General features: G+C 39.1%; 1 protein-coding gene across 1 annotated transcript in view; it reads left to right on the forward strand.

The window, feature by feature from the left end:
• Positions 1-8495, forward strand: part of LOC114556335 (regulator of G-protein signaling 3) — a 54530-nt gene that overhangs the window by 24594 nt on the left and 21441 nt on the right. The window lies entirely within an intron of this gene.

Here is an 8495-nt window from a genome sequence, read left to right on the forward strand (position 1 = left end):
AGTCAGCAGTAATCACAGTCAACTTTGGCCTTCTGTTCAACAAACACGTTTTTTCTTTTGTTTCTTTACACTAAAAAAGCTCTTAGCAGAGGATGTAAGAGCTCGGCACATTGTGTCGGGGTTCGACAACCAATCAGAACAGAGATGTAATGTTCACAAACACTCACTTGGTTGTGTGTGTTTTACTGTTTTTCTTTAAAGCCTCATCAAATATTCACATGTGATGAATTATAGAACGAAGCTTCTTCTGCTCTTCACACACTATACATAACACTCACTCACTCTCACACACACACACACACACACACACACACACACTCACTCACACACACACACACACACGTTTGTGTTTCTATACTGACATCACCGTATTCCCTAAAGCCAACTGACTGAACCCCACCCTGAACCTTCAGACACATGTTTCCTCACATTGATAGAAATACAGGAACAGACTTTAGTGTCAAACACAGGGCCACCACTAAAACCAACAGCAACCCATAGGTACCGTCCATTTTGCACCCCCAATGCACATCCAGTCTGTCGCTGGCATCATATAGGATGCCAACAGCCCCACCTTATGTCATATTTAATATCTCCAGATCAATATATTGCAGAGATTTACTTGTATTTGTTTAGAAGCGCAGACAACAAGGCCCTTGTGCGACTGTAGGCCAACTAGAAGCTTTTTAATCCAGCCGGAAAATAACATCACTTTTTAAAGTACGTTTACAACAGATAAGATAAGTGTGATTAATCTCAAGTTAACTCTGGAAAATCATGCGATTAATGATGATTAAATTTGTTAGTGGATAACAGCCCTAATATAATTATAATAGTACTGTGTGGTGACCCACAATATAGAGACATTCACTGGAGACTGTGGCTCCTTGTGAGTAGGGAAGAGGGGGCCTTTTCTGGGACAGTATTCCAGGCTATGGGTAGACTGTGAGTGTGGCTGTGTAAACTGAAGCTGTAAACTGTGGATTAAAAGTGAGAGTAAACAGACTCAACTGGATTTTATCCAAAGCGACTTCCAATTAACATTCCCACACCGATGGGGCAGTATCGGGAGCTATTTGGGGTTCAGTGTCTTGCTCAAGAACACTTGGACATGGGACTGCAGTGCCAGGGATCAAACCCCCAACCTTCTCTTAGGTAGACGACTGCTTGTCCACCTGAGCCACAGACGGCCAGTAAAGAACCAGAACTGCAGACTGTCTGAGAGTCCAGAGTAGAAAACAGAACCTGAATAACAGAATAACAGCGTTTACACAAGGGTGTGTGTGTGTGTGTGTGTGTGTGTGTGTGTGGGAACCAACAGTCAGAAGAATAGCAGGAAACACACAAACGCTGCATGTATCCCTGCGATAAGACACACACTTCCTGAAAACACACACACTCTCTGCTGTCTAACATCCAGTATTCTGCTGAAACTCACAGCTGTCAGACCTGGTTCTGGTTCTGCTGTAAGTCTGGACTTAATGTTTGGACCTGGTTTTTAAAGTCTGGATTTGGATTAGTCCGGATTCTTTGTCTCTGAAATCTGGATTAGAAATGACTCTGATTGTGTAGGGTTTGGATCTGTCTCTTTAAAACTTGGCTGGATTTGGTTCTGTCTCTACTCTGGACTAGATCAGCTCTGGTTCTGTATCTACTCTGGACTGGATTAGTCCTGGTTCTGTCTATAAATCCTGATTTCTGGGTCTGGGTGAGACTTAGATTCTCTGTGGTCTGGATCAGGCTCATGGTTCTGGTGTGGGGTTCTGATCAGATGGACACGTGGAGCTGCAGGATTTGAACCGACTACCCGCTCTGCCGCCATGCACACGATCCACCGTCTGTGTCGAGCCTGCATCGAACAGAACCTGCCGCAGGTCTGAGATTACTCCTCATATTCATTCATCTGTTCAGAACCAAGACTTGTGGAGTTAAAATGAAGCTAGAAACGATCTCAGGAGAGGAAAGTTAGTGTGTATTGACTCAAAGTGCAGCTACATAGACACGACACGTAGGCCAGTGGCTTCCAACAAACAGGGGGTGGCAGTCGGCACATACACAGCAGATTAAAACACTATTAACATTATTAACATTATTACAGACTCAGAATGATTGACAGACTGAGTGAGGTGAGATGTATCTAAGAGTAGGAAAGATACAGGACAGCAGAGACGACTATGTCAAGTTTCAGTGTGTTTGATATTTAATCTACTTTTAATATGTGTTAAAGTAGATGTAATATTAAAGTGAGAACTTATTGATGTACCTGTGAATAGGACAATTAGTCTCCTCGCTGCTCCTAGAGTAGGGTTGGGTACCGAAACTCGGTGCCAATAGGGATCCGGTGCCGACGTAAACGGTAGTAACGAGACCGAATAAGAACGAAAGTTTCTGTGCCTCATTTCGGTGCCTGACTTTACACTACACCTGACAGCATGTAACGTTGGCCTACCTTTAGCTAGCAGCTGGATTAATCACGGTTAAAATGCTGACAGCTAACGTTAAACAGTGTAAAGTGTGACTGTATTTCACTGTGGAGGACTTCAACAGCGGGATGTAACAGTCTGCTCTGCAGCGCAGCAGCTGCCGTTCAATTCATAGATATACAGTATGTTTATATGGTCGGAATTAAACTACACAGACGGTGCGTTCGCTCGCAGCTGCCATTGTCGGAATTAAACAACACAGATTCACTTAAAACAGGTAGCCTCGTGGTGCATTGACAGCAATTGTAAAATACACTTTTCCCATCTGGGGTTCAACAGCAATTTACTGGTGAAACAAGTTATTGTTATAGTTATTACGTTATTTTTAAATCTTTAATTTTGACCATGGCCTTAGCAATAAACAAGTCACTGACTGTTGTTTACTAACCTTATTTTTTTTCTTCTTTTTTTTTTAACTTTATTGAAAAGTACCGGTTCATATACAGTATATATATATATATATATATATATATATATATATATATATATATATATATATATATATATATACACACACACAGTATATGTATATGTAAATATAACTATTTTCTGCAGATTCTCAGTTGAAGCAGACGAGAGTCAGATTGTGTGAGGGTCTGATCATGTTTATCATGTTTATGAAGTGATTTTCTTAGAAATCGGAGTGGCTTCACAGAGCAGAATAAAAGATCACAAAGAAATAACAAAAATACCAGAGTTCAGTAGAGTTTGTGATTAAAGTAGAGTGATTTTCTCAATGAAGGTCTGGTGTAACAGGATGTTCAACTACAAACAGCAGGAAACCAGCCTTGGCTGTACAGAGTGATGTCACTACTGTGTGTGTGTGTGTGTGTGTGTGTGTGTGTGTGTGTGTGTGTGTGTGTGTGTGTGCTCAATCCATAATTCACACATATTAAAACTGGATGATTTCACTGAGAAACTGCAACTGACAGGACAGAGTTACTCGGTGTTAGTTGTTTGTGTATTTCTTTTTTTATGCTTTTGTCGCTTTGGTCGATGTTTTTGGTGCTTTTTTAGAAAAGTTGTTTTTGCAATTTTGATGTTGTGAAAAACGTGAAATAAAGCGACCGATTGTGAAGACTGTTCAGAAAGGAGATCGCTGATCCATGTGTTTGAAGGGAAGTTTATTAATGTGATGTGACGGCAACAGGAGGAAGGCTGCTTCCTGCTGTCACAGCGCGGGGGAGGGGGGGGGGAGACACTGCTGTAGCTCTAATCTCTAAAGATATATGAATATCAGTCGATCATCAGGACCTATAGGATCTGTAGCTCTAATCTCTAAAGATATATGAATATCTGTCTATCATCAGGACCTATAGGATCTGTAGCTCTAATCTCTAAAGATATATGATATCTGTCTATCATCAGGACCTATAGGAGCTGTACCTCTACTCTCTAAAGATATATGATATCTGTCTATCATCAGGACCTATAGGAGCTGTAGCTCTAATCTCTAAAGATATATGAATATCAGTCTATCATCAGGACCTATAGGATCTGTAGCTCTAATCTCTAAAGATATATGATATCAGTCGATCATCAGGACCTATAGGATCTGTAGCTCTAATCTCTAAAGATATATGAATATCTGTCTATCATCAGGACCTATAGGATCTGTAGCTCTAATCTCTAAAGATATATGAATATCAGTCTATCATCAGGACCTATAGGATATGTAGCTCTAATCTCTAAAGATATATGATATCTGTCTATCATCAGGACCTATAGGAGCTGTACCTCTACTCTCTAAAGATATATGATATCTGTCTATCATCAGGACCTATAGGAGCTGTAGCTCTAATCTCTAAAGATATATGAATATCAGTCTATCATCAGGACCTATAGGATCTGTAGCTCTAATCTCTAAAGATATATGATATCAGTCGATCATCAGGACCTATAGGATCTGTAGCTCTAATCTCTAAAGATATATGAATATCTGTCTATCATCAGGACCTATAGGATCTGTAGCTCTAATCTCTAAAGATATATGAATATCAGTCTATCATCAGGACCTATAGGATATGTAGCTCTAATCTCTAAAGATATATGATATCTGTCTATCATCAGGACCTATAGGAGCTGTACCTCTACTCTCTAAAGATATATATCTGTCTATCATCAGGCCCTATAGGAGCTGTACCTCTACTCTCTAAAGATATATATCTGTCTATCATCAGGCCCTATAGGAGCTGTACCTCTACTCTCTAAAGATATATGATATCTGTCTATCATCAGGACCTATAGGAGCTGTACCTCTACACTCTAAAGATATATGATATATGTCTATCATCAGGACCTATAGGAGCTGTAGCTCTACTCTCTAAAGATATATGATATCCGTCTATCATCAGGACCTATAGGAGCTGTAGCTCTACTCTCTAAAGATATATGATATCTGTCTATCATCAGGACCTATAGGAGCTGTACCTCTACTCTCTAAAGATGTATGAATATCTGTCTATCATCAGGCCCTAAAGGGAGCTGTAGCTCTACTCTCTAAAGATATATATCTGTATCATCAGGACCTATAGGATCTGTAGCTCCACTCTCAAAAGATATATGATCTCTGTCTATCATCAGGACCTATAGGATCTGTAGCTCTGCTCTCTAAAGATATATATCTGTCTATCATCAGGACCTATAGGAGTTGTAGCTCTACTCTCTAAAGATATACATCTGTTTATCATCAGGACCTATAGGAGCTGTATCTCTACTCTCTAAAAATATATGATATATTTCTATCATCAGGACCTATAGGATCTGTAGCTCTGCTCTCTAAAGATATATTATATATTTCTATCATCAGGACCTATAGGATCTGTAACTCTACTCTCTAAAGATGGATATCTGTCTATCATCAGGACCTATAGGAGCTGTAGCTCTAATCTAAAGATATATGATATTTTTCTATCATCAGGACCTATAGGAGCTGTAGCTCTAATCTAAAGATATATGATATTTTTCTATCTTCAGGAACAATAGGATATGTAGCTCTGCTCTCTAAAGATATATTATATATACTATGGAGTTAGAATCATGCCAAAACCTCACACACACACAAAACATTTTTTACTCACGCCCAACGATTCACAAACAAACTCAGTGTGGTTTGCAAATACAAAACATCATTCACAAACTAATGCATTTTGTTCTGCAAATAAGAAACCTACCTATCAAACAAATACAGTATGTTTTTACACATAAAAAGAAACGTATTTCTTCAATGACAAAAAATATCAGAACAAACTAAAATCTTTCAAGTACAAAAAAAAATCTTACAAGTACAAAACAAATTCTACAAGTACAAAAAACTGTCACGTGACTTTTGGTACTAATTCTCCGCCTTGCTGATCCACACACAAATGCCCTCAGATCCACACACAAATGCAGGTAAATTTACTAACAAATGTCCTGTAATTCGCACTCCACAACAGCAGGTGGCGCTGTTAAGTCAATTTAAGCCTACCAGGACCATACATACACGCGGATTTTTTTAAACTTTATTACGGTTCATAACTTACTGGAACAAAACTGAGCAACGTGTTGTTGCTGATGACTAAACCACTGATTATATATATATGTATATTGTAGCAATACTGGCGTTAAAGACCCGCTGATCGTTGTCTGATTCTCTGAAATGAATGCCGGCATTGCATTGTGGGAAATCGGCTTTGCATGCGCCCAACTCTGAACATATCTGTTCTGTCTTACAGCATACTGTAATATTTCATATTTCAGTAATAAGACAATAATATTATTAAAATAAAGAAAGGCATACTATGATAATATCTACATATATGTTGCTAGATGTAGTATTATAGTTTAAAGAATATCAAAACAACAAAGCAATCCAGCTTCCCTGGCCGAAATAGACCGAAATAATAACATTAAAAGAAATACAATTAAACCATGATAAGATCTGGTGAATAAATGTTGATTTAAACAGTGGTTATTGGGCTAAAAATACCAATAACAGCAAAGCTGTATCCAGCTTCTCAGTACAGAAAGAAACGTGCTGTGATCAGGGACTCTGTGCGTAGACCACGGATGATGATGTCATTGACCTACATGCATCGCATCCGTGGGCCCGTCACAGAACTTTCGGCGAATCTGTGAAACTGCCCCAGTTTTAGAGTTAAGGGGCCGTGTTCATTTCACAGAATTCTGTGAGATCGGCAGCCTGTAGGCTACTACAAAGCAAGATCACCATGCTGGATTTCTTCAGTTACCCGGCTTTACCTAACCTAACAACCACAATACACTCGCTGCTTCCTAAAACAGGAAGGAAAGCTGGCAAAAAAAATAGCGGACGCTGTAGCCTAGATGCGTAGGCCTAAATCACATGGCTTATCAATATCACTTCCCCATCAGTCAGGTACAATATCTGTCAGTCAGTCACGGCTCAACAAGCGGATATGCAATTCCCTACCATTAAAATCTAGCCTATATATTTCATAAAAATATCCATCAGGGAATGTTAAAGGGGTTGTTGATCTCTAAATGTTTTAACTTTTATGAGCGTCTCTCTCTCTCTCTCTCTCTCTCTCTCTCTCTCTCTCTCTCTCTCTCTCTCTCTCTCTCTCTCTCTCTCTCTCTCTCTCTCTCTCTCTGCAAAAAAATCCGCGTGTATGTATGGTCCTGGTAGGCTTAAATTGACTTAACAGCGCCACCTGCTGTTGTGGAGTGCAAATTACAGGATATTTGTTAGTAAATTTACCTGCATTTGTGTGTGGATCTGAGGGCATTTGTGTGTGGATCAGCAAGGCGGAAAGTTAGTGCCAAAAGTCACGTGACAGTTTTTTGTACTTGTAGAATTTGCTTTGTACTTGAAGGATTTTTTTTCTTTGTACTTGTAGAATTTGTTTTGTACTTGAAGGATTTTTTTTTGTACTTGAAGGATTTTTTTTTGTACTTGAAAGATTTTGTTTTGTACTTGAAAGATTTTAGTTTGTACTTGCAGGATATTTTTTGTCATTGAAGAAATACGTTTCTTTTTATGTGTAAAACATACTGTATTTGTTTGATAGGTAGGTTTCTTATTTGAAAAACAAAATGTATTAGTTTGTGAATGATGTTTTGTATTTGCAAACCACACTGAGTTTGTTTGTGAATCGTTGGGTGTGAGTAAAACACGTTTTGTGTGTGTGTGTGTGAGGTTTTGGCATGATTCTAACTCCATATATTTCTATCATCAGGACCTATAGGATCTGTAGCTCTGCTCTCTAAAGATATAATATATATTACTATCGTCAGGTCCTATAGGAGCTGTAGCTCTACTCCCTAAAGATATATATCAGTCTACTGTCAGGTCCTATAGGATCTGTAGCTCTACTCTCTAAAGATATATATCCGTCTACTGTCAGGTCCTATAGGATCTGTAGCTCTACTCTCTAAAGATATATATATATCAGTCTACTGTCAGGTCCTATAGGATCTGTAGCTCTACTCTCTAAAGATATATATCAGTCTACTGTCAGGTCCTATAGGATCTGTAGCTCTACTCTCTAAAGATATATATCAGTCTATCATCAGGTCCTATATGATCTGTAGCTCTACTCTCTAAAGATATATCTTTCTATCATCAGGACCTATAGGATCTGTAGCTCTGCTCTCTAAAGATATATGATATCTGTCTATCGTCAGGTCCTATAGGATGGTGGGACTGTGTCGTCCGAGCTACAGTATATTTTAAGGATGTTCTGTGGGTTTCAGGGTGGTTGATTGAGCGTTCATGGTTATTGGTGTTGCCATGACGGAGAGGAGGGACTGATGGTGTCTGGGCAGTGGGGGCGTCTCGGTCTCCTGGGTGAATCCTTCCACGCAGTTCGCCACCATTTAGGGCTGGGCAATATATTGTTATTATGTTGATATGGTGATATGAGACTAAATATTGTCTTAGATTTTGGATATGGTAATATCGTGATATGACATACAGTAAGTGTTGTCTTCTACTGGTTTTAAAGGCTGGGTCACAGTATAGTGATGACTGTTCTGACCCTACCAGACTGG

This window comes from Perca flavescens, chromosome 5 (assembly GCF_004354835.1).
Source record: "Perca flavescens isolate YP-PL-M2 chromosome 5, PFLA_1.0, whole genome shotgun sequence".
NCBI classification, from domain to species: Eukaryota; Metazoa; Chordata; class Actinopteri; order Perciformes; family Percidae; genus Perca; species Perca flavescens.